Raw genomic sequence first — 13515 nt, 5'->3', positions numbered from 1 at the left:
GAGTGATTTATTACCATGCACTAGGTTTATTTTGTCTCCATAAGTGACGTTCTTTTGGACGAAACCAGGAAAGTAATACAAATATATTTATGATAACTCAACCTGAAATAACCGCCGTAGCGTGCTTATAAAAGTGGGCCACAAAAGTCGAAACCCGAAACTAGAATATGAAAATCAAACAGCGAAACCAGACCAGTTTACTTAGTTGAGGTTACAAATAAATTAAGATAGGGTACTTAGTAATACAATTTTTTTTATTCAATCAAAACTGATATAAGAAAATGAATTAATCTCACTAATTTCTATGTCTGAACGGGGGTTAGAATTCTGGGAGAAAAAAAACCGGGGAAAATTTAAAATATTGGGTAAAAAATTCAAATTAACTGATTGTCAATTTGTATCGGCAAGTAAAGAATACAGGGATACAAAATAATAATAAATAAGTTTTGTACGGCAGTTATTTGGGTTGTGCTAAAAAATACCCTGCACATTCAGCGTAAAAGAATTACCGTGGAAATAAAATAGGAATAAAATAATACAGTTAGTACTACAAAACGATTTGTCATTATAATATATTTCAAACATTAATCAGTGATGCGACACCTCCTTAGTAAAAGTGGTTGTTAGTAATGGGATAAATAATACCAAAAACTGCTGTAATTTGTGAATATTTTAATTTATAGCCATAGTAACTATTTTCAATTTTCCATTCCAGGGAGCCATTGTGGGGTATCACACGAGAAAGGTTCTTTACTTTGGTGTAAAGAATAAGTACTGTTGTATGTGTGCTCGGTACACTGGGAAACCTATGGACCCACCGCCTCATGCCTGTTTCAAAAATTGGGACAAAAGTTCTAGTAGTATGGAGGCGGCAGCAATTGTGGAGGGCTTCCTTTGTAGTGTTGATATGCATGGCGTCAAGTATAAAAAAATAGTAGCGGACGGAGACAGCAGCGTTTACCAACGGATTTTGGAAGTGCGACCTTATGACAACATGCAAGTCGAAAAGATCGAATGTAGGAATCATTTGCTGCGCAACTTTTGCAATAAGATAAAGGAAATAGCTACAACAACTGACAGAGATCAAAACACCGACAAAGCGACCCATTGCAAACAAAGAAAAACCATCAATTCATCAGTCATGAGATTAAGAACTGCTGTTACCAAAGCTATTGCATACAGGAAGAAAGGAATCTACACTATAGAAGAAAAGGCTAAACAGTTGAGAGAAGACATAATCAATGGGCCTAGCCATGTTTTTGGTGAACACCGTCGTTGTAGTGAACTCAATTACTTTTGTAAAAAGACTGTTCCTGATGAAATAAATCACGTTCCTGTTATGAGGCAGTGTGGACTATACCAGAAAGTAATGGCTGCCGTTGATGCGCTTGCCGATCAGAGCAGGCATCTTATTCAAGATATTGACAGCAATGTTGTAGAACACTATAATGCTGCGGTAGCCCGATCTGTAGGAGGGAAAAGGGTAAACTTTTGCTTGAAAGGTTCTTACCAAGCTAGATGTGCTGCAGCAGTGGTACGTCACAACTCAGGACGCTCCTACTATAGCCTATACAAAACCATGTTTAAGAAAAGCCCGGGAAAGTTTAGCAAACAATCTGAGGAACGAGCTAGAAGATGCGTTCTTTTGGCAAGATTAAGGAGAGCTCAAAAACCTAAAGCTCGGCGTTCTTTAATCACAAACACGCGTGATAACAAAGATGAACATTATGGACCCCTGTGTAAAAAGCCCGACTTAGATGCAGATGTGTATGAACGAAAGGTTGCAGATCATATGAAAAGCCTCCAGTTACCTGAAGAAGGTCGACGTAGACTAGAAGAAAACACGAGGGATCAGTGTAACAGTGAGCTGTGGCGAGAAGAGCGGAGAATCCGTCTTACAGCGTCCATCTTTGGAAAGGTGTGCAACAGGAAAGTGTACTCAAACTCTGCCCCTGTTGTGTCTGAGATTTTATACAATTTCCCCAAAGACTGCCCAGCCACTAGGTATGGCAGAGATATGGAACAGGAAGCCAGGAGGGAACTATCGCTTGAATTGGGAAAGCCCGTAGATCCTTGCGGGTTTTTCGTAGATGAAAATCTTCCCTTTTTAGGGGCAACGCCTGATGGCCTTATAGGTGATGATGGCATTGTTGAAATTAAGTGCCCTTATGCAGGAAAGGACCTATCACCCGATGATGTAATTAGTAAAAAAGTAGGGGAAGTAGGTAAAATGTTTGTAATGGACAAGCATTCCAAAAGTTTAGTGGTAAAACCAAAGCACAAATACCATTACCAAGTGCAAGGACAATTACATATTACGAAAAGAGATTTCTGCGTATTTGTGTTATGGACACCTGTAGGTATGAAAAGATTCATAATTAACCGGGATGATGACTTCTGGCGAGTTGAAATGGAATCTAAGTTGACAGATTTCTACATGAACTGCCTTTTACCCGAATTAGTGGACCCAAGAAAACGTAGGAGTATGCCCCTAAGAGAGCCTTTGTATATTTTGGAAGCGCAAAAGTCAAGGGAGGAAAAGAAAGAGCTCGCAAAACCACTGCCATGCCTGTAGAGTCAGTAGTATTTTGTAAATAACTCCAAATGAACCATTTGACAGTAGGCCTATTGTACCCTTATTTGTGATTTTTTATTTTGTAATAATGAGTTATTTGTTTTGTAAAACTTTGTATATCTGTATGAATAGGGGTTTTATACAGATATTTTCGAATTTGTATACTTTATTTAATACTTGACTTGTTGTTTAAGATTGTCCGTAGTATTTTGTAAATAACTCCAAATGAACCATTTGACAGTAGGCCTATTGTACCCTTATTTGTGATTTTTTATTTTGTAATAATGAGTTATTTGTTTTGTAAAACTTTGTATATCTGTATGAATAGGAGTTTTATACAGATGTTTTTCAATTTTTATACTTTATTTAATACTTGACTTGTTGTTTGTTGAGCGTCTGAAAATCACCCCATGATTATTGATGAAGTTTTAAGAGCGTTTCATATTTCTCATTCCACAATTTTGGTCACTTGAACTATTTTACATAATTATAGATTTCATTTTCCAACATGTATAGCCTCCGGATTACCAACATACAATATAAGTGGTTTAAATACTCTTGTACAGTAATCCAAATGTTAATTTGGTTAATGCAAGTAAGTTTACACTTACGTGTAAGCTTCATTTATTTATGTAGCCCTTTTGTGTATAGTTGTTAATTATTTGACAGTAATTTTAAATATTATGTTTCCTGTAAATAATAGTGTAACGATCTATATTTCATTTTAATTTATTACAAAATATCACAGTGTATATTAATATGCTTATAATAAACATAAAAGGCCAAACAATGTTTTTCAAATATACAAATTATTTAACCAACAGTTCGAAAAATAATGTTTTAAGCTGTAGAGCTGAAATAGGGTAGCCCTTACTGTATGTCATGTTTCTGTAAGACTAAATGGGAAAATATATTATTTTGAAAACTTTTTGCTATGTATTGATTGATTTACATAATAGGCCCACATCATAATTATTTGTATCTTGTATTGTATTATTTACGCAAATATGATGACTAATAAAATGTAAATACAAAAGTTAGCTGTTCGTCAGACAGTATAAGTGAGCCATTATTACATAATATCATTGACTGTATATACCTACAGTAGGTATATATAGTCAATGATAATATTTGAGACCATTTTATGTTTGAAGTATGAGATTTATCGAGCACTTTAAATAAGGCCGAGAATATTGTTAGACCCTTTTTCACTCGCTCTTTGAACGTTACTTTTCGCTACAATACATAAATACTAAAGATTTTTAATAACAAAAACCAGAGCACAAAAGAAAGAACTCAATTAAATAGCTGTTTATACAGTTAATAGGTACATTAAAAACCGCGTTGAATTTTTTAGGTTATGACTTCAATTTGAAGTTGATATATTCTTTGGTTGTACAGTTTTGGTTGTTAAAAATTGAAATAGTTGACTAGTTGACAAAACAATAACAAGTTTTTGTTAGTTTACGTTCGAAAAAATCAAAAAAAGATGGTTAACAATACTTTTGCATCGTACTAAATTTTGTTTGACTGCAGCTGGAACACCTAAACATAAGTGAGAGTTGAGAGAGGAACACAGCAACACAGCAGCAGTTCAGTTACAAAGGTTGTACTGTTGCTGTACCAAGAATGTGTGAGTCACTACCATCAGTTTCCCTTCCCACAGGTTCCGCTCGACAACCATTCTGCGTTTAGCGCAATCGCCGCGCGTCTACGTAGTTCTCTAGACGGCTAAGAGAAAGCGCCACCGCCGCGTGTAGTTCTCTAGTTGACCGTGTGACAGCGCCTAAGTCGATCTAGCTGGCTGGGCTAGGCTCCAACGACTCTTAATACAAATTACACAACTTATTTTAGTATTACTTTTCTTTATAATGAACATATTGTTTTATGGTAATGTCAGCACATTTCTAGAATTGGGATTATTTCATTTACATATTTGTTTAGGTATTACCATAGACCACGAATACTAGAAAAGACTCTGTATGGATCAATTAAATGAAGTTTTTGGCCCGAAAGTAAACAAAACCATTTGTCAATTAATGCTATTCGTATAGTGGTTTTGTTTACTTTCGGGCCAAAAACGTCATTTGTTTATGTTTATGATCCATACCGGTATTTTTTTTGTATTCTTGCCATAAACAAATAAAATTAACTTAACACATATACATACATTACAAGACTGTTTTGTAAAAATAATACAAACTGAAACAGTATATATAATTTATACCAAGTAAAAGTCGGTAGTCTTTAAAATTTAAAAATGTTTATGTATGAAACATATAAACAAATTTAATGAATAGAATACTATTAACCATTGATTCTGTGATGTTTCAGTACCTTGAAATGATCAAAGATTCCTCATAATGTTATACCGACGGAACGTAAATAGTAAAATGCCATACACAATATTATGCCGACATCTAAGGAACGGTGAAGAAAAAAATAAATATAGAAATGTTATATAGGATTTTTTGTAAAAAAAATAACTCAATATAGGCCTACTAACCTGCTAAAAGGTAATCCAAAATGGTCTTTGGTAAGGCGAATAAAGAGTTTTCATAATTCATACACTTAGAGAAAACCACAAGAAGGTGAGGATCCAAAGTGTAGAAGTACAAAAACTGCTCGGGGTGAGCGATGAGGACACCGAAACCGAAACCAGTTCTGGAGCCGAACTGACATTGGAACTTGAAACTGAGCGCCGGCCGACACGCCGCGATGGGGGGAGGAGGGATGGATCCTCCCACAAGGGGGGGGGGAGGAGGGCTATGAACGAATATAATTATGTTACCGGTAGAGTAATGTAGGCATGATAACATTGACTGATACTTGTAGGCAATGTGTGAAATAAATATAGTAGTAGCAATATGATTTTAAACTCTTTGACTAGGCATTGTGTATAATACACGGCGACCTTTAAACTTCAGATCGAGGCCTTCGAAGTGGCACTGTCGCAAGTAGGGTTGTATGGTAATTATCATCATTACACCATTCTTAGTGCGAAATGTTGGTTTTATGATTTTAATTAATGTTGTCATGAATATTTGTAACATAATAAAAGAAGACTTAAACCAATTTTTACGAGAGTTGTACATTGATTAGTATCCATTAAACTTCCGCTGTGATAAAGCGACCTTTTTCAAATATAATACCAAAGTTGAGTTCTGTTACATTTTTAATATTCTTCTGTAAAACGGTAACAAATTCAAATTCATGTTTAAACACCTTAATCTAAGAGGTTAAATATAATAAAAACTCAATTAAAAATCAATTTATGTTTTAAAAATTAATATGTCTAGATTGCATAAAAACGCTAGTTTACAGCTATTATTTTTCAAAATTTTTCCGGGTTCCATACGAAATGCATAAAAGTCGATGTATAAGAGCTTCGCTCGCTCCGCTCAATAATTACCATTTTTCCTTATTTACTTTATATGTACGTTTTTCAACGAAATAAATGTTTTAAGTAAGCTTATCATTTGAAAATTAAATTGTATGGGTACCTTATTTCCAAACACGCATCAGCGCCTCATATAATTCGCACTAAGTTAGCCTAGCCTTAAAGAAAGATATTTTTGTTCAAATTAAGAGTTTCAATTGAGTTATGTTCCTGAAACCAAAGGGGAATGTGTAACTATTTTATACAACAGGCTTAAAGATCAAATTTTTTGCTTCAGTGTCCTCTCCGTTGCGAAGCACGGGTACAGCAGCTAGTAGGCCTATATTGATAAAATTTGGCAAATTGATTTATTTCATCCTATACTGTACTATTGACGTATGGTAAAAAACCTTTACCTTCCCCGTAGCAGCAAACCTTAAGCACTCGTTAAATCTAATGTTATTTAAATAGGGGAAAAATATGTCTTATTTATGGAAATAGGCCTATTTTAGTAAAAATGTAATCAGACAAGCTGAAATTCGCTTAGTCTGCAGGTTTGCTGCGGCGGGGGTATTTAACTTTTAATACCTTTCTTTCTGGCTCCATCGATTGTTCTTGAACGTTTCAAGGCTTCTTAAAGTAACTGAACGTTCTGAAAGTTCCCGTTGCATTATTTTGTAATACTGGAACTGTGCCTAACAGAATACTGGAGCTGGAACGGGAACGGGCTGTGCTGTGGAGCATTTTGACGTGCGAATGCGAATAACTTTAACTTAAGTGTTAGGCCGCGGCTCCACTTGCCGTAGATTGCCGCGGGGGACGCGGAAAGGTCGCCCCCGGAAACATCACCCCCCTACGTCATAATGACGTCAGAGACCGGGGGGTGATGTTTCCGGCCGCGGACACTCAATTTCAGTTGCAGCATGCCCACAAAAATAACTCGTCGATATGACGAGTTATTTTTGAGTTTGCGTATTAATTAGATAATTATATTCACTTATCATATACAATTACCAGATTTTCTAATTACAATTGATGTTAACCTTATACGCTAACCCCGATCGTTTTCAAAATGCACACCCCGGAAAGGTCCCCCCCTGCCATGATCACCCCCGGTATACCTGCTGTAGGGTTTGGGCTCGTGACTCGAGCCAGCTATTGTTCACAAGGGTAGAGACTGTCCCATATTACCACCGCTCGACTGAACTCGAAAGAATGGGAAGGATTTGGTATTATTACGCAAATGTTGTGGATATTAAGATAAATACAAATTAACACTTTGATATTGTGCTTTCTCTATAGACATTTCCCCTTAATTTTATACATTAAATGATGTATAAATTACATATAGTTTTTTCCGTCAACGTATAAAATGTATTTGAAACACGTGGAAATGAAATAAAATGTTTATAGTAATAGTACAAATTAAGTAAGGAATCAACTCGTATTAATATGAGCATGCTTCAACCACTCAACATAATAGTGAACCCTCAACAAAACACACTTGACAAACATATTTTCACATTTCCTAATTCTTATATTGTAAACATTGAGCAATAAATGCTGTATATGATATACATTTAAATAATTTTCTGGATTTTATGGTAAAATAAATGCATTGAGAATATTCCTGATTTGATATTGGTGAAGGACTCTTTCCCGTAAAAAGAATTTAGAAAGTAAATATTGGTTAGTTTCTTCGCCAATAAACAGGGAAAAGTTCACACTGTTTACGTTTGCGTTGACAGAGAAGCAAGCAACAGTGTCACATTCACTTTATTTCATGATTTCACACTGCTGATTTTAAATAACTAAATTGACATTGAAGTAGTACAGTTATTCCATGAACGGTCACCCATTGTTTTGAAAGTTACACATTTAAATCTACCTGTAGTTCACAGAATATTAATACGTATAACTTAAAAGTTTGCAAGAGAACATAATCCTAAGTATTGTATCCACTATTCTCAGAGTATTGATTTATGGAATTCGTCTGTAATTTGCAGACTTTTAATTCGTAGAGTACAACTGTATTTATAGCGGGAAGTAATTTTATTTAAAATAGCTGAGACTTCCCCACTTCAGTTATCCCTCCCAAGAATACCTGAGTCAAATACGTTTGTTTAACATAGTTAAGGAAAAGTTTAGTTAGTTATTTACTAAAGTCAGTTTCAACTTTTTACCATAATTCGTACATTAACATAATTCATAATTATCACTGTTATCTAGCCTATGTACTTAATTAATTTGGAAGGGGTTAATTTGTGAACAGAACGCCTCATAGAGTTTTAAACAGATTTTGAAAATGTTAATGTAATTTGTAAAAAGTATACTCTGAAGTTGCACTAACAATAAAATCAGCTCAAAATATGGCAGGGGATTTTCCCCGGTGTTTTCTAGAGACCTGCTACAACGTTTCACATTTTTATAACCCTCAAAATTTTGGTATATCGATATAGACTACACACATTCTACAAAAATGACATAACTTTCATGGCATAAACTTATAGGCCTACTTACACAGATTTGATTTCAGACAAATCTTTATTTTACCCAAGGGTAGAAGTATTAGAGACGTATAGTTCAAATCTACAGATTTCCTAAATACGAGGATCCATTACGGTAGGAGAAAACATCATTTAAAATTGAAACAGTATGCGGGCAAACACCGACGATCAATATTTAAGTAACTACTTGTAACATAAAAACGTCAATGACAGTTTGAAACCAGCTGTTAGTTAAAATACCCCCGTCGCAGCAAACCTGCATACTAAGCGAATTTCCATTTACCCGGCTTGATTTCTACTAAAATATTCCCTATAAATTTTCAGATTTATTTCCTATTTAAATAACATTAATTTTAGTGAGTAGTTAGGTTTGCTGCTATGGGGAAGATGTTGAGATGTGTTTTTTCAATTGAAATATTGATAGCTTAGTATGAAATAAACCAAATTGCCAAATTTGATTAAAATATATCCATAAACAAGCAAACTAGAACAGTTTATTTATTCTCCATAAGAATAACATGGGAATTTTAAATTTACAATTTTTTAAATTTTCTCCGTAGTCAATGTACATTCAAAAACACTTCAATATACTAAATTATTTGTTTTTTTAAGCTCTTCAAAATGGTCTCGAGAGAAATTTAGAAATTTTAAGTTTTTAGAGTCAAAAATTAGAAAAACCCATTTTTACCCCATAAAACCCCCCATAAACCCCTGATCCCATGGTCCGATTATGCTGGTTCGCGAACTCGTTCGAATAAATGTAGGTTTACACGTTTGTACCAAATTTCATCAAAATCTGATCAATTTTGCTCGAGTTATCGCGCTAACGGACACATATATAAATATATATATATATATATATATATATGAATTTGAACGGATGGTGTTTTTGGCCTCTGGGGACCTCAAAACGAAAAAGTAAATCGGTCCCGGGTCTAGGTCTTACCATGAGACCTACGGTAATAGCTATTCCCTATATGGGAAATTCGCTAACAGCACTGAAATGACTTAAAATTATTAGCGTCGGCTGCTAGACTAAAAAAATTAAACTTAAAAAAATGAAATAATGGCATTGACATTCCCTTCCTTTGAAAATTATATTTATTTCAACACAAAAATCACGAAAATAGCGAAAGTGGTTGATTTAGAATCCTGAAATGAAAAAACTCTGTCACGTTTAAAAATATAATATATCACAATTAATTGCACACTCTAGTGGAAATCGATGAAACCCACCCATATGAATTCTTGCTTATCCGTTTACTTTTCCACTCTTTGCGTTTTTGTACATGCCAAGTCAAGTCTTAAAACATTACATTTAAAACAATTGTATTAAATCTTCCATAAATTACAAGAAACAGTGACTCATTCATTTTCCCCGATTTCGAATATTTGTGCGCAATCTTGGCGACTTATGTTCAGTCTCCAGCATTTTGGAGGTGTTCGCAATTCAGACACACCCGTTCCCATAGTCCGATTATGCTGGTTCACGAACTCGTTCTAATAAACTTAGGCGTACACGTTTGTAACAAATCTCATCAAACTCGCAGCGTTGTTGCCCGAGTACCGCGCTCACGGTCACATATACAGGGTGTTTACATTATCTTTACAGTTACATTAATAAGTTTAAAGTTACATTATCTTTTACGTAGTTAAAATGACAAAGTACCGTATTTGATTTGATAATTTGAAATATTGTCAAAATATTTTTCAACCTTTTCCCATATAAGAAGGCGTCCAAACACTACCAAATAGGTAAAGGTACTACAGTAGCAAATTGTGGATTTACAAAAAGAAATTAAAATAAGAATACGAAACGAAACACACAAATTTAAAGGGCGTAATACAAAAAAAGCTTCCCTATTTTTTCTTTATGCTTTTTTCTTCTTTTTGTGCTCTTGATTTAGATTTTTATATATTTTATTGTTTTAAATTATATTGTAAATGAAGTTTGTACTGTATAAATTCCTTGACACTTTGTAGAATATTGAATTTTTATTCAGTTATATTTTTGTATTTTCTTTCCATAATTAAAATGTATAGGCCTAATAGACGATTTAGTACCCATTGTGCGTATTTATTTCGGGAAACGGACTTTCGGCCTGCGCTGCCCCTGACTCGGCCTGGGCTGCCCCTATTATGTAAAGGGTAGGTTTCTCGGGAGTAGGTACCTGACCTGAGCTTGCGCTTTATTACCGTAGTACTCATGGTAAGACCTGGACCCGGGACCGATTTACTTTTTCGTTTTGAGGTCCCTAGATGCCAAAAACACCATCCGTTCAAATTCATAAATTTGATTTAATTTGGTACAAGCGTGTAAACCTACGTTGATTCGAACGAGTTCGCGAACCAGCATGATCGAACCAAGGGAACGGGGGTTTATGGGGGGTTTTATGGGGTAAAAATTGGTTTTCCCCATTTTTGACACTAAAAATTTAAAATTTAGCAATTTCTCTATACACCATTTTGTAGAGCTTAAAAAAACAAATAATTTAGTATATTGAAGCGTTAATTATGCGCCTAGAAAATTCCAAAAATCTGTAAATTTAAAATTTCCATGTTATACTTAGAATAAGTAAACTGTTTGCTTGTTTATATACATATTTTAATCAAATTTGGAAAATGCATTCATTTCATCCTAAACTACTATCATTTTACAAAAAAAAAAAAAAAAAAAAAAAAAAAAAACACCTTTTTACCCTCCCTGTTGCAGCAAACCTAAGTACTCGTTAAACCTTGATGGTTCAAAACTGGACCCAGCTGTTCCTGATCATTGGGCTTAAAATAAATGATCCTGGCTAATGAATCAGCTGATACAGTCAGTAAAAAAGCTACACAGATCATCTCACACCATTCTACACTCATATTTGGGTTAAAATACGCACCTAGGTGGCGTCCCCATATCAATTGATATTGATATATATTGAACTAATGTTATTTAAATAGGGAATAAATGTGATATTTACAGAGACATTTTAGCATAAATCCAATCAGGCAAATGGTTATTCGCTTAGTTTGCAGGTTTGCTGTGGTGGCCGGAGGGGGTATTTTTAATTATAATTGGCACTTTGTGATACATTAATTGGAGTATATACGAATGTTACTATCGTTTAAGCAATGTAATACAAGTTTAAAGCTCAACACTTCAAATTTTGATTACATATTAAAAATTTGAACTCACGTATATATTCCCCTTAGTAATTATGAAACATAATTTTGCAAACTTCAGTAGCAAAAAGGTTTTCTAAACATATACATCTTATAACAAAACTAATTTATTGGTATTTCAACACTGATTGCAAGCAATCTTCTCGATTTAAAGTTATTCTGATATTTTTATTATACTTTGATTATATTTCTCTATTCCAGTGATATGAATCTAGCCTAGGCTGTTTCTGAATTAAGGTACTTTTTGGCATAACCTTTAGAATAGTATCATTTACATATTTGTAATTACTAACAATTAATTATTTCGTTAAATTTAAGGGATTAAACCCCTAAAAGATATTATTATGTTTATTCTTATTTAGTAATATGTTTCTAATTTTCAAATTATTAATTAAATCGGGGCCAAACCTAAAGCAATGCGATTCATTTTTAATACTGTACATTTAGCAATTATTCTATTTTTAACAATTGTGTTGCTTAACAATTACCATAGGGTGTAAGGTAAGTTTACTGATGTTGATAAGTATAACTACTTTTTAATGCAACAGAAAAAATGTATACTTTACGCATTACCGTATCGTTGGTAGTTTTTTTTTTATGAATTAAGTCTAAAAGAATCATTTTTAAAGTCAATCTTTGCTCGTATAACAATACGAGCAAAGATTGACTTTAAAAATGTAAAAATGTATGAACTTCTAAGACAACTAAATATAGTTTTGTCTTAGAACTTCAACTAAGTCCGACTTCTAAGACAACTAAATATAGTTGTCTTAGAAGTTCATACACATCTAAATCTACTGATTGATATTCCACTACAGGGTCTGCAATTTTCTTCTGTGGAAAAGCTGTTGGGGGGGTATGATTCCGGTCGCGGACATAGATTTTATACCAGCTGGTTGTCTGGTTTCGTGACGTCACGTTTAGCCTGGGGGGTGATGTTTCCGGGGGCGACCATTCCGGCGACCCATTGCCGCGCTGCAAATTGTAGCTCGTCAGTTGAGGAAATGGGAATGCAGCGATCAAACGAAGGTGGCTCCACCATTGGCTCCACTAGCGACAGTCTGCAGCGCGCTACATTTTACAGCGCGCCGTAGAATGTAGCGTCGCGCGGGAATGGAACTCGGACCATTTTCGCGCTACATTTTGCAGCCAACAGGTGGCTCCACTAGTTGTAGATTGTAGTGCCGCGCCAAGTCAGTGTACGTACAGCCGACAGGCATACATGGACAATACACTTTTTAGTGTCTTTAGTTTTATTTTTATTTTTGTGGATTGATTTGTAATCAATGGAGCCTGAACTGGACTGTGAAGTTTTTATATTAGAAATTTATTAAATTATTACATCGGGAGTGTGGGAATCTTGTTTTATAGAGGTTGTGTAGGGGTTTCCTACTTTATATTATAAAGTAAAACAGTAGTATGATTGGAGAAACAAATACGTGAAAACATTCAATTTGTTTTTAAGTGCAACAGTCGTACAATTGTTATAATTATCCCTATAATAAAAAAACTCACGAAACTCATATTGATATTCACCTTACATTGGTTACTTAGAAATATTACTTCTGAGGTTGAATACAATTAATTAGTTAAAATTCAGTACACTAAAATTACCTTAATGTCACTGGGAAAACCTTTCCTATACTCCAATTGCTTCTCTTAGTTTGGTATCCTTCTGAAAACGTGTTGATACTGATTCTATTAAGTAATCAAACGAGTTTTGGGACATTCGATAATATTCAAAAAAACTTGTCTGAATACTTTCAGTATGCTGTGTGTAACATCCCTTCGGACTTTACGTTGCTTAATATTGGATGGATCCACCATTTTCCTGCTGTGATCGGCGTCGTCTTGATAAAGTACACTGATAACAACACTACGAATGT

General features: G+C 34.4%; 1 protein-coding gene across 2 annotated transcripts in view; it reads right to left on the bottom strand.

Moving 5' to 3' along the window:
• Positions 1-5236, bottom strand: part of LOC128982790 (uncharacterized) — a 176566-nt gene extending 171330 nt beyond the window's left edge. For both annotated transcript variants that reach the window (XM_054401793.1, XM_054401795.1), the window contains exon 1: positions 5082-5236. The gene's annotated coding sequence lies outside the window, so the exon portion shown is untranslated. The remainder of the gene's footprint in view (positions 1-5081) is intronic.
• Positions 5237-13515: the final 8279 nt, after the last annotated feature.

The sequence above is a fragment of the Macrosteles quadrilineatus genome, unplaced genomic scaffold, assembly GCF_028750875.1.
Source record: "Macrosteles quadrilineatus isolate MER2022 unplaced genomic scaffold, UCM_ALF_1.0 Scaffold_1__1_contigs__length_201487025, whole genome shotgun sequence".
NCBI lineage: Eukaryota > Metazoa > Arthropoda > Insecta > Hemiptera > Cicadellidae > Macrosteles > Macrosteles quadrilineatus.
The sequence above is the reverse complement of the archived record's forward strand: the minus strand, read 5'-3'. Positions and strand labels throughout refer to the sequence as shown.